Consider the following 21,473-nt stretch of genomic DNA (forward strand, 5'->3'; position numbering starts at 1 on the left):
TAAAGAAACACATTTTTGCTATTAATAAAAAATAATATGGTTTAGGCAGCAACTACAAACAGTACAGTAGAGTATAAGAACCTGGGTGGGTTTTTCTTTTTTATTTCGCACCTGTATTCCGGCAAGCCTGAACAAGCCCCGCCTACCAGGCCGAGATTGGCTAGTTGTTCACACTCACGTGCAATTCTAACAGCCAATCGTCGACTTCGAAGCATCCAAGAGGCGGGACTACACACACCAATCCCAGCACGAGGCTTGCCGGAATATGGGTGGGATCTGGATAACCACCCACCCTCCCACACACAAACGCACGCACACGCGCGCGCACACACACTCACACACACACTCATAACGAGGCGCGTGCGTGCAGGTACTCTAGCCGGGCTTTGAGCTGCATGCACATCGCTGCACGCGACTCTCTCTCTCTCATTCACACACACACACACGCGCGCGCGCGCACACGCTGCTGAGGCGCGAGCACATTCCCTGCAACCTGCGGACAGGTACGGAGTTTCCTCGCGCACGCGGAGTAAAGGTCAGTGAAGGCTTTGATGTTTTTTTTTGATGGAGTCCAGTCTGTCCGTCTGCAGCCTGTTTACTGCGCGCGGGGAGGATATACACACACACACACACACACTGCGCGCGCTACACACACACATGACCAAGCGTTTCAAGGCAGGAGCTCAGGTGTGCTTTATCTTTACCTGCAGGCAGGAGGGAGGAGCCTGGAGTTCTGTAACTCACACTTCATTAAAAAAATCGCAGCTTTTACTGTAATCAGCAGGGAGTAGAGTTTAGTTTAGTTCAGCGCAGCTAGTTACCTGCACTCCTAATCTAACACACCTGTGCAGGTATGCAGGTGAGTTTAATCAGGTGTACTGTTGAAGAGTGATGCTGTTATAAACTTATTATTAACTATAACAGTAGAACCTGGTTATACTGTGTGCAGCAGGGTCTGGTGTTTAGCACAGGTAGTTACCTGCTTTTCTGTTTTAAAACATACCTGAGTTCACACCTAGACAGGTGAGTTTGATCAGGTGTGTGTTTACTTAGTGTTAAATACCGTTATAACTTGGTTATACTGTGGTCATAACAGCTTGGTCTGGAGTTTAGTTTAGTAGTCCAGTGGTGAAGCTGATTCCTTGCTCTATCACACCTGAGTTTACACCTGGGCTGTTATACAGGTGAGTTTAATCAGGTGTGAAGTGTACTGAACATTGCTGCTGTATCTGCAGTGACTGGATAGAGTGCAGTCCTGTGAAAAGCAGGGTGTAGAATTTAGCACAGTTCCCTAGTTATAACACACCTGTACTACACCTGGGCTGTTATACAGGTGAGTTTAATCAGGTGTGAAGTGTGAAAAGTACTGAAGTGTGCTGCTGTTACTCTGACCTGAGTAAAGCCCTGGTTATACTGTGGACAGCATGGTCTGAAGTTTAGCACAGTTACCCGGTTTCCTGCTCTATCACACCTGATACACCTGGCCAGTTATACAGGTGAGTTAGATCAGGTGTGCTTGAGCAGAAAACAAAACAAACAATGCAGGAATCCATTTCTCCAGCATTTGAAACAAATGTTATTAATACTAATGCTACAATTTTGTTGTGCAATACAACCACATAATACACTATGCATGCATAATGAGTTTTGGATGCTCCTCCCTTATTGTGACATCACAATAAGCAAACCTGCATAGAACCACCCTGGCTCCACCCCTCACCTGTCAACCCTGTTGAAGAATTGGCACTTTAGCCATTTGGGTCTGCTGGTTGAACCTTGGAACCTCAGACAGTACACAGCAGGATTAGACAGTAGACTTCGTCTGAGGGAGGGATCTGTATCTACTGTCTGTGGCGAATCAGCAGATGAGGGAGACGTAAGAGCTTTCAAATAATGAGCTTTAATGTGTTTCTGTTACAGTTAGGCATGAACTAGCTTCAGGTTCAGGTTTTGCCATTTAGCACAAGCTAATGCTAACGTATAGTAAACGCTCAGCGTAAACATTTGCATAAATATTTGCATAAAAGTGACAGAGCCCTTAAACATCTCATTGTGAAAGGGAATGAAACTGGGAAGAAAGAACTTAATAAACATGTCGGTACTGCTTTAAAATAAGACTACCTTTATACAGGGTTTATAAATGGTTTACAATTAGTTTATTAATGGTTACTAATTGTTACTAATCATTAATAATCAGTTATAACACATATAACACATAGAAAGAGCAACAATGACCTGTTATTTGCCAAATAGTGAACCCACAGCCATTTATATTGTTGCCCTTTCAACGTATGTGTTATAACTGATTATTAATAAATTTTAAGGCATTTACAGCCTAATTAGTAACCATTAATAAACTAATTGTAAACCATTTATAAACCCTTTATAAAGGTGGTCTTATTTTAAAGTGGTACCGACATGTCTTATAGAGAATGTAGACCTACAGAATAAAAACAAGTATTTTTCAAGCAATGTGTCAGTGTGCTGAAATTACTGTACTTTTAATACTTTTTTAAACATTTTTATCAGAGAATTTCCGTAGGTTTTGAGTTGAGTCTTTAGTGTGATTTCGTGATTTTTTTTTTGAGTGTATGTGGGATGGAGTTATATTTGGTTTATAAACTGGTGAAGATGAGCAGATCTTTCAGAAGAGAAGTGAACTCTCACAACTGCAGCCAAACTCCGCTTTCTTCTGATTTATCAGATCACTGTGTGAGAAATCCGGGCGATAACGAGCCCCAGTCACGGCATGGTGATACACACACACACACACACACACAGCCTGCTGCTCATCTCACTTTCAGATCAGTCAGAACCACAAGCCTCTCGAAATGTAGTGTATTAATAGAGAACGTTTTCACACCTGAAAACCCAAAAAACTAAGACTAAACTAAGATTTATATATGTGTTATATTATATTCTGTTCTGTATTTAATCCAGTTAGCTTAGTTTTGGTTTCACACTGCACTTAAGTGAATAAACTGAGTGACCAAACAACTTTACTACATCCTTTCATCATCACATACGTGGGCGGGGTCTCCCTTTATACTCAACACTGATTGGCCTGTAGCAGTTAGCTGCTCTTCCAGGTGTTGTACCTGATTCTGCCTCCTTTTAGCATCCAGCTCCTTTCCTTATTTAATTATATATATTTTTCTTGTATTGTTTTTAGATATTACCTATATATGCTTTATATTTACTCCATTTGTAGTGCTATATATAATTTTTATTACCTTTTGATTTTCATACCTATGATTTTGTGATTCCTACTAAATTCTTTTTTTTTTATCATATTTGTTTTATCTTGTTATCTTATTGTAAAATATCTTATATATCTTATATATTAAAATGCTGGCTCTTTTTATGCATTTATTCGTTTTCTATGTATTTCCTGTGTGTTGGCTTGGCTACATTGTAAATGAGGTCTGCCCTCAATGTACTCCGAGTCTAATTGATTAATTGATTGATTGATTGATTGAATGGTTGATTGAGTGCAGGTTTGTCCTGTAGTGTGGTGACTTTAGGGTGCTTTTGGGTGTATTATAGCTACTTTTGGTTCTGAACAGTGTACTATAACAGCCTGGTTGGGGGAGTGGCTTATTATTTCTGGTTTGTTTTCACACATAAGAACCCTATTCGAATCGTTAATTATTTGCATAATTCTGTGTATCTCTTTTCTGCCTGCAGTTTCATTACATTACATTACATTACATTACATTACATTACATTACATTTGGCAGACGCTTTTGTCCAAAGCGACTTACAATATTGAAGTGCAAATAATAGAAGAGGTTAAGTACAAAAATAATAGAAGTTAAAAATAAAGCGTCTATAGATAGGGCCTTAAGGAGGTCAGAGGGAAATAATGGGATAGATGAGTAGAGAAGAGGAAGAAGGAAATGAAGTTAGAAGTAGGTAGTGTGTTAGAGGTGTTAGGAGAGTAAGTGCTCTTTGAAGAGCTCTGTCTTCAGGAGTTTATTAAAGATAGTGAGAGATTCTCCTGATCTGGTAGTAGAAGGTAGTTAGTTAGAGGTGTTAGGAGAGTAGGTGCTCTTTGAAGAGCTCTGTCTTCAGGAGTTTATTAAAGATAGTGAGAGATTCTCCTGATCTGGTAGTAGAAGGTAGTTAGTTAGAGGTGTTAGGAGAGTAAGAGCTCTTTGAAGAGCTCTGTCTTCAGGAGTTTATTAAAGATAGTGAGAGATTCTCCTGATCTGGTAGTAGAAGGTAGTTAGTTAGAGGTGTTAGGAGAGTAAGTGCTCTTTGAAGAGCTCAGTCTTCAGGAGTTTATTAAAGATAGCGAGAGATTCTCCTGATCTGGTAGTAGAAGGTAGTTAGTTAGAGGTGTTAGGAGAGTAAGTGCTCTTTGAAGAGCTCTGTCTTCAGGAGTTTATTAAAGATAGTGAGAGATTCTCCTGATCTGGTAGTAGAAGGTAGTTAGTTAGAGGTGTTAGGAGAGTAAGTGCTCTTTGAAGAGCTCTGTCTTCAGGAGTCTCTTAAAGATAGTGAGAGATTCTCCTGATCTGGTAGTGGAAGGTAGTTTGTTCCACCATTGGGGAACTCTGTATGAGAACAGTCTGGATTGCTTTGTGTGAATGTTTGTTTGGTAAAGCGAGGCGACGTTCATTGGAGGAGCGCAGCGGCCGGGAGGTAGCGTAAGCCTTCAGGAGCGAGTGCAGGTAGGAAGGAGCCTGTACTGTCATCACCTTGTAGGCGATTGTAAGCACTTTGAATTTGATGCGAGCATCAACTGGTAGCCAGTGGAGCTCAATGAGCAACGACCAACCGTTTTGGTTGGTTGAAGACCAAACGTGCTGCTGCATTTCACTAAAGCTTCATCTGTTTGCTGCTTTTTATTAATTTTATTGGATATAAACTTTTAAGTGGGAGGAACCTGCACTCACTCCACAAAGCTGAGCTCATTTACAGTGCAGTTTATTACAGTACCCTCGCTCCAGTCCTACCGCACATGCAGCACAGGGAGAGGATAGCCTTCACGCCTGTAGCAAAAACAACCAAACCAGAGTCCAATTGAAGAAAAAAACAGACCACGATTTCCGGAGGACCAGAGATTGGAACTCTGGGGCTCGTTTTACTAACGTTGCGACGTGCGTGCACGTTATTGAGCGTTTTACAAAGAAATCGCAATTGCAGAAAATGAGCTCAAATCGCAGTGCACAGTCACGCAGAGTTTTACTCGCAATCAGACACTCTCTGATCATTTAACAATCAAATCACAATAGTGCTCTACACATTAGAGAGAATAAAATGTATTCTTTGTCACGGCACAAGCCAATTTTGTACTAAATGTCACGTGTATTTGATCACAATGAAATTTAAGGTAGAACTTATATTACTGTATGTTTAATAATATGGTTTTAAGTGCAGATTGTGATAAGCAAAAAAAAATTTGGTTAAAATAAGCTAAATTTTGTTCTGATTAAAATCATAGACAATATATAACACATTTATGGCATTTGTGAGGCAAACCCGGATTTGCGTTACCTCTTAAGTAGTCGCAGAAATTCATCTGATTTGCTGATTTGTGAACAATATTTTATTTAGCAATAAACGCACTTCCTGTAGAAATTGCGAACTGCGAGTGGAAAAGGTCGCAAATCGCTTTTGTGAAACAAGCCCCTGGTCTGCTTCCGAGCTCCGAAATAATGTTTAAACAGCAATCGCTACCAGCTCCGTTAAATAAGACTAGTGTAAAAATGACCTGAGATAAAGTAGAATGATTGGCAGGTCAGGAACCTGAGCGATGGTCTTTTCTTGGTATGCTTTTTGTAAAGAGTCAAATAAAGGGAGAACATTCCTCGAATGGTGTAAACCAACAATTACTCCATTAGAGCGATGATGGCGTAAAGGGTGTGTGTGTGTGTGTGTTTGGGTGTGTGTGTGTGTTTGGGGGGCTTTTACAGTTATTTAGATGTGAAGTGGTTTCAGACTTGTGTAAACACTACAGCATTCCAACTGCACTGCTTTAAGGAACCCACTCCAAGATCTCAGCAGGTCAGGACTAGTATTTCTATCGTCATAATAGTGTCTCATTTTCTTCTCTTCGTATGTTTGAGTAAAATGAACATTGTTGTTTTATTCTATAAACTACAGACAACATTTCTCCCAAATTACAAATAAAAATATTCTCATTTAGAGCATTTATTTACAGAAAATGAGAAATGGCTGAAATAACAAAAAAGATGCAGAGCTTTCAGACCTCAAATAATGCAAAGAAAACAAGTTCATATTCATAAAGTTTTAAGAGTTCAGAAATAATCAATATTTGGTGGAATAACCCTGGTTGGTTTTTAATCACAGTTTTTTTTATGCATCTTGGCATCATGTTCTCCTCCACCAGTCTTACACACTGCTTTTGGATAACTTTATGCTGCTTTACTCCTGGTGTAAAAAATCAAGCAGTTCAGTTTGGTGGTTTGATGGTTTGTGATCATAATCACATTGTAATTGTTCTTCCTCGGGGTCGGTGACCCGGACACTGACGGGGACTGAATGCTGGTGTTTAAAGCGTGGCCGGCGGTGATTATAACAGGAGTGCAGTGGTGAACTGAAGGCCGGTGATGGTGATGTTCTGTGCTGTTCAGGTTTTATTAATAGTGCTCAGTGTGAGCTCACTCTCCGTAACGTCAGCGTCTCCCAGGCCGAGGTGTGGAATCTCGGGGGTAAACTCCACATTTCTCAGGCGTGTGTCGGGATTGGCGAGCGCTTGTTTATTATGCAGATGTTTCAGCTGTAACCCTCAGAAATGGAGATCAGGGTATTTCATTATTTGAGTCGTTACGCAACACTTCAAACAGAGAGCCCAGACCCTTCAGTTCCTACTCAAATCTACTCAAAACCCTGAGCCAGAACACAGACTTCCTAATGAAGACAGTGACTGACAGATCATTACTTACCTAACTTACTCTTATTATTATAATAATTAATATTATTATTACAAAGAGTTCAGCACCGTCACTTCAGTTCCCAACCCACTCAATCTCTAGATCAGGGGTGTCCAAACTTTTTTTGTTGGGGGCCAGAAGAAGAAATATATTTGTTTTTCTGCACTAGAAATGCGCACTCTCTCCGCTTTTAGACTCTTTGGCCCGTTTTTCTGTGCTAGAAATGCGCACTCTCTCCGCTTTTAGACTCTTTTGCTCCGTTTTTCTGCGCTAGAAATGAGCACTCTCTCCGCTTTTAGACTCTTTGGCCCGTTTTTCTGCGCTAGAAATGCGCACCCTCTCCGCTTTTAGACTCATTGGCCCGTTTTTCTGCGCTAGAAATGCGCACTCTCTCCGCTTTTAGACTCTTTGGCCCCGTTTTTCTGCGCTAGAAATGCACACCCTCTCCGCTTTTAGACTCATTGGCCCGTTTTTCTGCGCTAGAAATGCGCACCCTCTCCGCTTTTAGACTCATTGGCCCGTTTTTCTTCGCTAGAAATGCGCACTCTCTCCGCTTTTAGACTCTTTGGCCCCGTTTTTCTGCGCTAGAAATGCACACCCTCTCCGCTTTTAGACTCATTGGCCCGTTTTTTGCACTAGAAATGCACAGTCTCTCCGCTTTTAGACTCTTTGGCCTGTTTTTCTGCGCTAGAAATGTGCACTCTCTCCGCTTTTAGACTCTTTTGCTCCGTTTTTCAGCGCTAGAAATGCGCACTCTCTCCGCTTTTAGACTCTTTTCCCCGTTTTCCTGTGCTAGAAATGCGCACTCTCTCTGCTTTTAGACTCTTTGGCCCGTTTTTTTGCACTAGAAATGCACAGTCTCTCCGCTTTTAGACTCTTTGGCCCGTTTTTTTGCACTAGAAATGTGCACCCTCTCCGCTTTTAGACTCTTTTGCCCTGTTTTTCTGAGCTAGAAATGCGCACTCTCTCTGCTTTTAGACTCTTTGGCCCGTTTTTTGCACTAGAAATGCACAGTCTCTCCGCTTTTAGACTCTTTGGCCTGTTTTTTTGCACTAGAAATGTGCACCCTCTCCGCTTTTAGACTCTTTGCCCTGTTTTTCTGTGCTAGAAATGTGCACCCTCTCCGCTTTTAGACTCTTTGGCCTGTTTTTTTGCACTAGAAATGCACAGTCTCTCCGCCTTTAGACTCTTTGGCCTGTTTTTCTGCGCTAGAAATGTGCACTCTCTCCGCTTTTAGACTCTTTTGCTCCGTTTTTCAGCGCTAGAAATGCGCACTCTCTCCGCTTTTAGACTCTTTGGCCCGTTTTTCTGCACTAGAAATGCGCACTCTCTCCGCTTTTAGACTCTTTTGCCCCGTTTTTTAGCACTAGAAATGCACACTCTCTCCGCTTTTAGACTCTTTGCCCTGTTTTTCTGTGCTAGAAATGCGCACCCTCTCCGCTTTTAGACTCTTTGGCCCGTTTTTTTGCACTAGAAATGCGCACCCTCTCTGCTTTTAGACTCTTTGGCCCATTTCTGAAACCTAGCGTTCAAACTTTGAATCTCACATTATAAAAACCTGTTTAACAGTGAGCCAACTTTCATTCTATTTCTAATATTTCTAATACCTCGCGGGCCGCTCCAAAAAAGGAAACAGGGCGCAAATGGCCCACGGGCCGTAGTTTGGACACCCCTGCTCTAGATGAGCAATGTGTTTTCTTTATTTTCATGATTATTTACATTGTAGATTCTCACTGAAGCATCAAAACAATGAATGAACACATGTGGAGTTTTATGTACTTAATAAAAAATGAGCTGAACCTCCACAGTCACCGGACCTGAACCCAATCCAGATGGTTTGGGGTGAGCTGGAGCACAGAGTGAAGAAGACAAAGGAGCAACAAGTGCTAATAAACACCTCTGGGAACTCCTTCCTTCCTTCAAGACTGTTGGAAAACTTTTCATTTCAGGTGGCCACCTCTTGAAGCTCATTCAGAGAATGATGCCAAGAGTGTATAAAGCAGTAATCAGAGCAAAGAAACTGAAGAAACTAGAATATAAAACATGTTTTTTCAGTTATTTCACCTTTTTTTTATTAAGTACATAAAACTCCACGTGTTCATTCATAGTTTTGATGCTTCAGTGAGAATCTACAATGTAAATAGTAAAGAGAAGGTGTGTCCAAACCTTTGGTCTGTACTGTATATCAAGTTTTAATGAAACAAGCAGGAACATTTTGCACACCTTAAATCCAGTGTTTTTTTCGCTATTTTAAAATGTTCTGTATTGTAGATTAATATTATAATCCCATCCAAACTATAAAGAAAAACATCTGGAATTATATTTTACATTTTACATTCTTCAATAAGTAGCTCATCTTGTTCAGATGATCAGTTTTGAACATCTCTGCTGGGTTTTCTCAGTCAGTTTTATGAGGTAGAGTCACCTGGAATTCAGGCTCTCAGTTAACAGCTGTGCTGAACTCATCAAGAGTTAATTACTTGAATTTCTTGTCTCTTAATAAAGTGTTTGAGAGCATCAGTTAAAGTAAAGTAGTGAAGAGGTAGAGTTACAGGTATACAGTGAATAGTGAATATTTGAGTAATGTTCGAATCCAGGTTATGAGAAGCAACAACTACTCAACTAAATAAAGAAAAAAATACTTTAAGAAGAAATAAAGATCAAGAAATTTGAAAGTAAACGTTATAATGATGAAACTGGCACTCATCAGGATCACCAGAGGAAAAGAAGAGCAAATGTTCCCAAGATCCACCCAAGAATGGTTAATGCTTCGTTTGTAAGGGTTTTTTGTAAGAAACCCATTTAAAATGAATTTGCTGACTGCAGTAACTACAGATCATGTATTGATTGGTCTGATAATCGTTACTGAATTATTTATATTAGTAATTGGATAATAAGATCTGTGATTAATTACTTAATCAGTCTCGTTTACGTTAATGTTCGCTAATCAGAGATTAACGAGCTGTATTCCTGATTAATTCCATTGGCCGGGTGGTGTGTGTGATGGTGCTATCGCTGGTCCGGTGTATAAACAGGCTTGGCGGCAGGTTTGGCGGCAGGCTTGGTGGCAGGATTGGCAGCAGGTTTGGCGGCAGCCCTGGAGCCGCTGGCAGGTCGAATGGGGCCACGCTGTTGTCTTGTGCTGCTGATTTACTGGAGGCCAGTGGAACAGAGCTGGGTTTATTGGGACGGACTAAAGACAGTTAAATGGTGGCCTTGTGTTGAGAGAAAGAGAGAGAAAGAGAGAGAGGGAGGCCTGAAATAAACCAGGAGTGACTCTCGCTCACTCTCTTGTCAGCTCTCCCAGAGCCTCAGGGTCTTACAGCAGACTGGGTTTAGTGGTCAGGTCGTAAAAGCAGTAATCAGCAGCACGTTGCTCACCTGTCACAGAGGGAACCTGCAGACCAGTGATTTACTGATCACTCACACTCCTATCAAATCCTTCTGTAATGCAGTGAAGATTGCCATGTGTGGACCAATCAGAAGTAGAGGGAGGTCTTAGAACAAACTATGTGGGGATTAGAACCAATCACTTGCTGGAATTATTACTTTCTCTGACGACCTTGTGTAAACCCAGTGATCAGCATCCATACTGCCAGTGCTCTAACCCATCCCAACCCTCCCAGCACCCAAACAAACCCCGCGTGACCCTCCCACCGCCATAAACCCCACGTGACCTTCCCGTCCCGTAAAAAAACCCTGCGTGACCCCACCCTGACCCCACCCTGACCCCAACCTGACCCTCCCAGCACCCAAACAAACTCCTGCATGACCCCACCCTAACCCCAACCTGACCCCACCCTGACCCTCCCAGCACCCAAACAAACTACTGCATGACCCCACCCTAACCCCAACCTGACCCCAACCTGACCCTCCCAGCACCCTAACAAACCACTGCATGACCCCAACGTGACCCTCCCTTTGCTCAAACAAACCCTGTGCGACCCAGCCGGTGCCCTAAACAAACCCTTGCATGACCCCACCCTAACCCCAACCTGACCCTTCCAGCACCCACACAAACCCCACGTGACCCTCCTGGCGCCCAAACAAACCCTTGCATGACCCCACCCTAACCCATCCTGACCCTCCCTTCCAGCACCTAGACAAACCATGTGTGACCCCACCCCTCCCGGCACCATAAACCCTGCGTGACCCCACCCTAACCCCAACCTGACCCTCCTGGTGCCCTGACAAACCCAGTGAGACCCTAACCTCACGTGACCCCACGTGACCCAGTGTATACTATCCATCTCCATTCATATTCATATTAGAATTATATCATATTGACCAGAATTAAAGAAAATATTTACACACAGTTTTGGTATTGATCGAACTGAATTTAGACCGTATCGTCCAGCAGCCGGAGTTCTGAGCGGAGTTCTTTACACTCGGAGTGTAAATCAGTAAATCAGTCTGACCTTCTCTTAGAGGAATACTGTGAAACTGACGAGGCGTCTCGAATGACGCTGAATAAACTGAAGGAGGGGAGGTGAAGCTCAGATCTGCTCCGTGTCACTTCCTGTGAGTCATGAGCTCGGAGCTGAAGGTGAGAACATCTCCTCAGTCTGTTCCAGAACTCAGCCGGCGTCTGTGCTTCACCTCTTATTCTGATCTAACGGAAAGAATCAGGGGATTTTAGGGGTATATTAGAATTATCACAATATTTCATGGTATTTTTGCGATAACAATATTGTCAATAATATTACAAAACATTTACCATTTAAAGAATTTATTTCAAGAATATGCTACTGCAATTAAAGAAATTAAATCAGGTTCGCAAATGAGAATAATTTATTTACAAACAGGAAAATAAAACAAAACTTTACGACAAAGAGAAACGGATACAATAAAACTGGAGACAAAGAAACACAGAAACCAGAAACTGACTGACATGAAAAAACGCACAAGAACCGACAAACAAATAAAAAAAAGTGCCTAAATATACACAGAAGAAAACAGGAAACGCGGGGGCGGAGCTATAAATGACCAACATAAGAACACTGAAGACAGGGGCGAAGACAAGGAAAACAAAATAAAGAAAAACATGGAGACAGAAAGGAGGAGGACATGGAACAGGATGATAATGTGAGATAAATAATAACGTTTTATGCAGTATAAATATTTAGTTTCATACATTAAGTAGAAATAAATAAGAAATAAAACTGTTTATTCATATATCGTACAATAATATTAGTGTATCAAAATAAAAAAATGACAAAAGTAAAGTTATTTAACAACTAAAATCTACCATACTTAGCATGTTCAGTGTATGTAAAAAGGTTAAGTGTTCAATAAATATATTTTTAATATATTTTAATTGTAGTTTGTTTTGACATAGAATACAATAAATGCTGTGTAATTCGTTAATTGGTGAAAAACAAGTGGCAAATTTAACGAAATCCTTTGAAAAATATCGTTTTTTTTTGTTTTCTGGCCAAAAATGTCTGTAATATTGATGTTAAATTTGTAGCGGAGGGTCTGGGTGCAGTGTTAGCGTCCTGGCTGTGCTCTGTGCCGGTGTTTGGGTGAGGGGGTTGTGGAGGTGCGGTTTGTGGAGGGGTGGTACAGCCGGTACCCTGCAGCTGGGACAGGCGGTATAGGTGAGGTAATTAGTCTCATTCTGTCGCTGGTGATTTATAGCGCTCGCAGCCGAGCGTGAAAGTGATCTATGGGTTGATGAGGTGCAGCTTCTGCATGAGTGCGCACCTGTACATTTAATAATGCAGTGTATATTTAGGGAAATATATTTTATTGTCCAGCAGCTCCAGAGGAAACACTGTTTTCTACAGTGATGCCGATTCTGTAAACTGGAGAAATGCTTAATATGATGCTGTTTTTACTGAATTTTTACTGATTCTTCTTTCTCTAGTAGATCATCTCTGCTGTTGTTCTGCTTCTGCTTGGTTTTTATTTTATATTATATTCACTGTATTATATATTTCTCTTCTTTTTCTTTTTGGGGAAAATCAGTGCTAATACTGTAGAACTAATATAAAGAGCTGAAATTGTGGAAAACTGAATAATTATGATGGGTTTTGCAGTATCATGTATAGGGGTGTCCGATATGGTCCGATAATATCACTATATTTAACAGTATTTTTTACAGTATTTTTTATTTTATTTTTATTTTAGTGTTGTCAATATTGTGATATTCTTGGAAGCATTGTTTGCATGATTTGTTTGCAGTTTATATGCTGCACTTTAGTTTTGTGGTATATTTTATATACGTTTATAACATTTTATAACATTTATATATTTTTCTACTGAATATTTAAACTTTTTGATGTCGTTTTGATGATTTTTAAAGAAACATTTACATTTATCTTGTTGCAGTTGTACATTCATATTGCCAAGAATATTGTTTTTACAAAAATACCCTTAAATATTGAGATAATATATATATATATATATATATATATATATTGAAAATGATGAGTTTCTCTGATTTTACCAAATTAAAAACCTCTGGAATAAAATCAAGAGGAAGATGGATGATCACAAACCATCAAACCACCAAACTGAACTGCTTGAATTTTTGCACCAGGAGTAAAGCAGCATAAAGTTATCCAAAAGCAGTGTGTAAGACTGGTGGAGGAGAACATGATGCCAAGATGCATGAAAAAAACTGTGATTAAAAACCAACCAGGATTATTCCACCAAATATTGATTATTTCTGAGGTCTGAAAACTTTATGAATATGAACTTTGCATTATTTGAGGTCGTTTCTCATTTTCTGTAAATAAAAGCTCTAAATGAGAATATTTTTATTTGTAATTTGGGAGAAATGTTGTCTGTAGTTTATAGAATAAAACAACAATGTTCATTTTACTCAAATATAAACCTATAAATAGCAAAATCAGAGAAACTGATTCAGAATCTGTAGTAAATTATAGGATATTGGCTCTTTAATAACCTCTAAAACAGTGGGTTTCTGTTGAAGGTCGTACTCGGTGCTGATTGACGGGTTATTTATTTGCGTGATTAAATTAACGTCAGGTCGGATGTGACGGGCGTCGGCGTGCATGCCGCCTGCTGCCAGCCAGCGCACTCCCACACCTGCCTCGCTCTGTGCCGGCTGCCGCTGGACCTCGTACCTGCGTTCCTGCCGGAGGAGCCCGAGGCGGCGGGCGGGGAGCGGAGAACCGGGCAGGAATAAATTGCCTCCACGTCTCTCCGGTCTCTGGAGTTTAGCGGATGATGAGCGTAGCCGGGGAAAGTAGGATAGAGGAAGGTCAGCTAGCTCCAGTAATTAGCGGGAGGGACAACGCCGGGAGACGGGCGAGCGAGGGGGCGGAGTCATCTTTCGGGGGAGGAGGGGGTAATGAATCACTCCGCTGGGGCTTTTATTTGACAGTACTGGGGCTTTTTTGGAGCAAGGTGAGATAAAATAACAAGAACGCAGCTTTAGAACCCAGAAATCTACAGAAAGATCTGTATCTATTGAGTACAACTGAGTTAAAATGAGTCTCTAGTTTAGATCCTGTTGGTTCTTCTATGCTGGATATAAGATTGAGATTGAAATTTGAGGTTCTACAGGTTCTGTATGGATCCTGCAGCACATTTACTGTTACCCACAGTTGCTACAGCTGGGCCTGTAGATCCTGTTGCTCTACACTCGTAGGTTGAAGCTGAAGCTGCTCCATAATAAATGCTGGATTGGAGATAAGTCTAGAAAGCGGGCAAAATGACTTTATGTGCATCATATACCGTATTATTCAGGCTATAATGTTCTCCTTATGTATGAGTTCTACCAGTCAGATTTTAAGGATCAGTAAAGCCACTAACTGAGTATAAGTGAGTTAGCACTGCTAACCACGGCTAGCGCTCACACTTATATACAAAATACTGGAAATCTAAGCTTACTGTTAATAAACGGAAGCGTTCTACTCACCCAAATAAACAGATTTTAAGAGAGAAATCTGTGTAGATTAACATCCAGCACTCGTGTAACTTTAAAAGAAGTTAAAGAAGTTAAAACTTGAATTACAGTTTTGTTTATTTAGGTTAAAATCTTCCCCAAAAAATATAGTCAAAACAATACAGTAGATATGTCTAGCATCTCTCACCAGGAGGTACATTACCTGAAGGTAGCCCCTGAGAGCCTTTTCGTTTTCACATCAAAATGATAAATGTTTCTGATTTGACTGTTTATAGGTATATGTTTAAGTTTGAGTAAATTAACATTTGTCGTTTTATTCTATACACTACCTAAAACTATTGTTGTCATTAACAGTGTTTATTCTTAGATTTAAAGTGTTTCAACCACAGCTTTCATGCATCTTGGCATGCTTTCCTCCACCAGTCTTACACACTGCTTTTGGGTGACCATATACTGCTTCTGGTGCAAACATTCAAGCAGTTTAGCTTTGTGCTGGAGCTTTTTAATGGGGTTTATACTGTATACAGTATTATAAGGCGCACTATTAATGAATATCTATTTTTTGCTCTATTTTATATACATAAGGCGCATTTTAAGCCACAATAGGAAGGAACAGGGGTGTCGCCATGTGTGTTCCGCTAAGCCAGGGTGCTATCAGCTAGCAGTTTGTCCCACATAGCTTGTTTTAACATGGAAAAAATGCAGACTTCAGTCCGATATACTCAACTCTGAACAGCTGTGATTAGCGGATAATGCTAATGCTGCTCCAGCCTTGATGCTGGAGAAACTTCACTGAAAACACTGAAAACTCACCCTTATAATTCTGTACTTAAGCAGAGTGGCTTTACTGCTCCTTAACAACTGACTGGTAGAATTAAAGGATTTTAAGTGTGCCTTATAGTCTGAAAAATATGGTATAAATGTATATATGTTTATATATACATATATACATATGAGCTGCTGTAAATATAAACACAGCAATGAGGAAACTCAGAGACGACACAGAGCTCTCTTAGACACTGGATTATACTACAGAACTGAACAAGAGAAAATAAGTAGTAAACCAGTCACATAAAGCAAGAGGAACGCTGGCGTTGGAGAGCTTTGGGGAACGCTGGTTTTGAGAAATGTGACATTAGGGAGCATTGGGGAACGCTGGCGTTGGCGAGCTTTGGGGAATGCTGGTTTTGGGGAACGCTGGTTTTGAGAAATGTGACATTAGGGAGCAATGGGGAACGCTGGCGTTGGCGAGCTTTGGGAAATGCTGGTTTTGGGGAATGCTGGTTTTGGGGAACGCTGGTTTTGGGGAACGCTGGTTTTGAGAAATGTGACATTAGGGAGCATTGGGGAACGCTGGCGATGGCGAGCTTTGGGAAATGCTGGTTTTGGGGAATGCTGGTTTTGGGGAACGCTGGTTTTGAGGAATGTGACATTAGGGAGCATTGGGGAACGCTGGCGTTGGCGAGCTTTGGGAAATGCTGGTTTTGGGGAACGCTGGTTTTGGGGAACGCTGGTTTTGAGGAATGTGACATTAGGGAGCATTGGGGAACGCTGGCGTTGGCGAGCTTTGGGGAATGCTGGTTTTGGGGAACGCTGGTTTTGGGGAACGCTGGTTTTGAGGAATGTGACAGTAGGGAACATTGGGGAACGCTGGCGTTGGCGAGCTTTGGGGAATGCTGGTTTTGGGGAATGCTGGTTTTGGGGAACGCTGGTTTTGGGGAACGCTGGTTTTGAGGAATGTGACATTAGGGAGCATTGGGGAACGCTGGCGTTGGCGAGCTTTGGGGAATGCTGGTTTTGGGGAACGCAGATTTTTTTTTATCAGTCAGTGTAAACCAATTCTGTTTTTTTTAGCTTCTCTGTTTCACCACTCAATCCCTCAGAGCCATTGTCTCCTCGTGATCGTCTCTGAAAGCAGATAAACAGGGTATTTTTGTATTTCTGTCATGACATTAATCAAGCTCGGTTTGTGTGGATATTTTTATTTAGTTTGGACGTTTCAGAGCCGCCCGGGAGCCTCCTGACCCCTCCTTCTGCTGTTAATTCAGTCAGTTTGAGGATCTGAAATCTCTGGATTTGGACGCTGTTTCAGTGAAGATCTCTAGAGAGAGAGGAGGAGCTGAAACTGTGTTCAGATGAGCTGCAGTTTTACAAATCTGTGTCAGATCTACAATCTACACTCTGTATAAACAGGGTTGTGTAAATGCATGTTGGGCAAAAGTGAGTTACTGCAGATACTGGATCCAAATCATTAGTGTTATTTGTTATTTATAAAACCTGCTGCTGGTTTTAATGTTATGGCCAGACTTTATTGCAATGTAAATAAGGACTGGGGCTTAAGAACTGTTCTTCACAGCTGTATATACAGTAATGTGCAAAGGTTTTAGGCACCAAAGCAAATTACTCTAATCCATTTATCTCAGCAATACGAGTGTTTTACCTGAAAAAAGCACCAGATATGATTTAAACAGATGTAAATAAAGATTAATACAGTAAAACGTAAGAAGGAATAGTTCTCATTTTTAACTATAATTATGTTTTATATCCTGTGAGCCGAGCTGAAGAATAAAGTGTAGAGATTCAGATTTCTCCAGGATGCTCCTCAGTCAGCATGTGTTTATTATTATGTTCAGTTCCGTCAGCAGCTCACCTGATTTACCACATTTACCAGTACTTTACCACCAAACCAGGTGTTGATTAATATGATGAGAACTAGAAATAAATAACTCTATTAAACTCAGATTAGGAGGAGGAGAGATTAGGAGATGTTTTGATGTTTTAAGGAAAACTTTTAGCTTTTTGTAAAATTTCTGTTTGTATTTATTGTAATGCTGAGTTAATGTGTTTTACTGAGATAATAAACACTTACTGCACAGATATGAAGCTTTTTCTTTACTGGAATTCACACAGGTGCCTAAAACTTTTGCACAATACTGTATAAGTTGTGAGGTGATATCTTGTGAGGGAGGTTGTGTGCTGATATGCTCGTGGTAAGGCCAGGTGAAGGTCTGATGGTGGATGCAGATGGAAGATTGATGATTTGGATGATTCTAGTTCAGGGGTGTCCAAACTACGGCCAGCACGCGAGGTTTTTTAGAAATAGAATGAAAGTTGGCCCGCTGTTAAACAGGTTTTTATAATGTGAGATTCAAAGTTTGAACGCTAGGTGTCAGAAACGGGCCAAAGAGTCTAAAAGCGGAGAGGGTGCGCATTTCTAGTGCAGAAAAACGGGCCAAAGAGTCTAAAAGCGGAGAGAGTGCGCATTTCTAGCACAAAAAAAAAAACGGCCAAAGAGTCTAAAAGCGGAGAGAGTGCGCATTTCTAGCACAAAAAAAAACGGGCCAAAGAGTCTAAAAGCGGAGAGAGTGCGCATTTCTAGCACAAAAAAAAAAACGGCCAAAGAGTCTAAAAGCGGAGAGAGTGCGCATTTCTAGCACAAAAAAAAACGGGCCAAAGAGTCTAAAAGCAGAGAGGGTGCGCATTTCTAGCGCAGAAAAACGGGCCAAAGAGTCTAAAAGTTGCTGTGATTAAGGAGTTTAATATTAAGAGACATCATGAAATTAAACATCAATTTGAAAAATCTTAGTTTACACAACACTGTCAAAGATAAAGATAGTGAGTCAAGTAAAATGGTGTGTAAATGAAATAATCAGGAAAATGTATTATTTAAAGTGGTATATTTCATTATTTGTTTTATTACAGAGTCTGTGGCCCGTGACTTCAAATATATTTCTCCTTCTGGCCCCCAACAAAAAAAGTTTGGACACCCCTGTTCTAGTTTGTTTAATGTAGTACTTCATAATGAACAATGGGCTGTTTCAAGGTATTTGGCAGCACCCTGTCCTCTTCCCCTCTCTTCTTTTTTTTCTGGCCAAAGGTTCATATTTTGCCGACTGCAGGAGTGACAAACCTGGCTGGCTTCTGCCAGCAAATAGTGGGAGGCGCCCTCTTGAAGTGGATTCCTATGTAATTGTAAACATTTTGGATTAAACTCAGCGAATTGTGTGTAAATGAGCGGCGTGAAGGATACATCAGCTGCGTCCCTAAAATCTCTCTGAATCTTTAAGTGTCTTATTGAATTGTCTTGTGATATATCGAGTATAGCAGGATGTTTCCAGTTGCTCTTCACTGTAACTCCTCCTGCAATACTCTGGTCATTATCCAGGCCTGGCAGCAGATCAGCAGCAGTGTGTGAGTGTGTGAGGAGTGTGTGAGTGTGTGAGTACGGGGGGGTGGGGAATGTGAAATGTTAGGGTCCTATGAGGGCACAGATGTGTTCACACTGATGACAGATATAGGTCATTTACACACACCAATATAAAACTCTGAGACCCAGAGAACTGAGCTCAGAACTGGAGTTCAGCAGTATGGCTTAAAAGTGGTGAAACAACACCAAAATTATGACTTTTTAATACGATACCTGCCTAAATATCTCAATACTGATACTGAAACGACAAAAACATTAAACATCGAACATGGACATAAAATGAATAGTTTATTTATTAATAATAAAAAGTAAAAACAATATGATGTTTATTATTCTTGATTTCTAGTGAAAATATAATATTTTTATGGAATTTCCTTGATAGTTAACTTTGTATGTGAGCTGGGGAAAACTGGCATTGGGGAATGCTGGATTGGGGAGCGGCGACGTTGGGGGTTGACGGCATTGGGCAATGCTGGCGTTGGTGAGCATTGATGTTGAGGAGTGCTGGCACTGGGGACCGTTGGTGTTGGGGAGTGTTGGTGTTGGGAATGGCTGTCTTGGGGAACGTTGGCGTTAGGGAACTCTGGCGCTGGGGAACACTAATGTTGGGGAATGCTAATGTTGGGAAAAAACTGATGTTGGGGAACGATGGCGTTGGAGAGTATTGGAGAATTGCTGACGTTAGGGAATGCTGACGTTGGGGAGCACTGGCGTTGGCGGAACGATGGCATTGTGAGGGCGTTGGCATTGCGAACTCTGGCATTGGGGAACGATGGTGTTTGGGAACACTGACATTGGGAAACGCTGGCATTGGGACTCAACGCTGTTGGCGTTGAGGAACTCTGGTGTTGGGGAACGCAGGTGTTGAGGAACGCTGGTGTTGGGGAACGCAGGTGTTGGGGTACATTGGTGTTTTGGTAGTGTTGGCGTTGGAGAGCGTTGGTGTTGGGAAATGCTGATGCTGGGAAACGTTGGCATTGGGGAACGCTGGCGTTGGAGAACGAAAGCGTTGTCGAGTGCTGGCATTGGGGAGCGATGATGTTGGGGAAATATGGTATTGGGGAATGCTGACATTGGGGAGCACTGGCGTTGGGGAACGATGGCATTGTGAGGGCGTTGGCATTGTGAACTCTGGCATTGGGGAACGATGGTGTTTGGGAACACTGACATTGGGGAACACTGGCATTGGGACTCAACGCTGTTGGAGTTGAGGAACGCTGGTGTTGGGGTACATTGGTGTTTTGGTAGTGTTGGCGTTGGAGAGCGTTGGTGTTGGGAAATGCTGATGCTGGGAAACATTGGCATTGGGGAATGCTGGCGTTGGAGAACGAAAGCGTTGGCGAGTGCTGGCATTGGGGAGCGCTGATGTTGGGGAAATATGGTATTGGGGAATGCTGACGTTGGGGAACGTTGATGTTGGGGAATGCTGACATTAAGGAGGAACACTTCCTCAGGTGATGCAGTGTAATCTGTACAGTATGTATGTAGGCTAATAGATGTACAGCACAGATTAAGCCCTGGCCCAGTACAGCCAGTACACTAAAACCAGGCTTTCAGAAACAGAGGATCCCCGGCCTCAGCGTAATTTAGTCCAGGAATAGAGGCGAGCCGTTTCTGGAAGGCCGTTCTGTAAAAGTCTCTGGAGGATTGTGTTGTGCTCGGCTGCTTCATTAACCTTGGGCCAGGCATACTGGGAACACAGCGCTGACGGATAACTGGTCCCACCGACACTCCAGTACAGCGAACACACTGTAAAATATATAAATAGAGCTTCTAATAGTGTGTAATAGGGTTACATGATACCTTCAGAGTGAAGTAATTCATTTACAGTATCCGGGCAAAAGTATTCAGACCCCTGCTTAGTTATTGTTTCTTCTAAAGATTGTTTGATACTCTAAAAATGGTATGCATTTTTATTTCATTTTTTGCTATTTAGGCTAATTGGCACCTGATTAGTGTAAAAATAAATAATGATCTTTTTACATGATGTAGTTTCTGAGAAAAATTATGTCCACATATGAGGACTTTAGTTTTATATTTCGATAGAAAACACAATGAAGTCACATCTAATAGAAACAACAATTGAGTTGTGCCCATTTGAGCAACAATATGGCTCATTTGAAGTGCTGCTTCAACACAAAGACATTGACTGTATTTACTGTTCTTTTAAATCTTCGGAACAAAATTGAATCTGTAACGTGTTAAACTCTTCTACCACCACTAGGTGGCAGTATAATGGCCTCATATGAGGACACCAGGCCCTCGTAGAGCAAAATTTAGTGTTACGGTCTAGACAACCCAAAAGTTGAAGTCCACACATGTGGACGCCAGGTCTTAGGAGGATAAAGTGTTAAAGTGGTTTGTATGAATCAGAATGAAGAACACGCTGTTTTCTCTGATTGTTCGCTCTCAGTATAATATAATACAGCGTTTAAATGATGTGGAGAATAAATAAATGTTTTGTTATCTGTATAAAGGCTTTGAG

The 21,473-nt window shown here is 41.3% G+C and overlaps 1 protein-coding gene across 1 annotated transcript in view; it reads left to right on the forward strand.

Annotated features, from left to right (window-relative positions):
- The first annotated feature begins 335 nt into the window (after positions 1 to 335).
- Positions 336 to 21,473, forward strand: part of znf385b (zinc finger protein 385B) — a 264,267-nt gene continuing 243,129 nt past the window's right edge. Inside the window, exon 1 of the mRNA XM_022664369.2 lies at positions 336 to 535. The gene's annotated coding sequence lies outside the window, so the exon portion shown is untranslated. The remainder of the gene's footprint in view (positions 536 to 21,473) is intronic.

Source organism: Astyanax mexicanus, chromosome 11, assembly GCF_023375975.1.
Source record: "Astyanax mexicanus isolate ESR-SI-001 chromosome 11, AstMex3_surface, whole genome shotgun sequence".
Taxonomy (NCBI): domain Eukaryota; kingdom Metazoa; phylum Chordata; class Actinopteri; order Characiformes; family Acestrorhamphidae; genus Astyanax; species Astyanax mexicanus.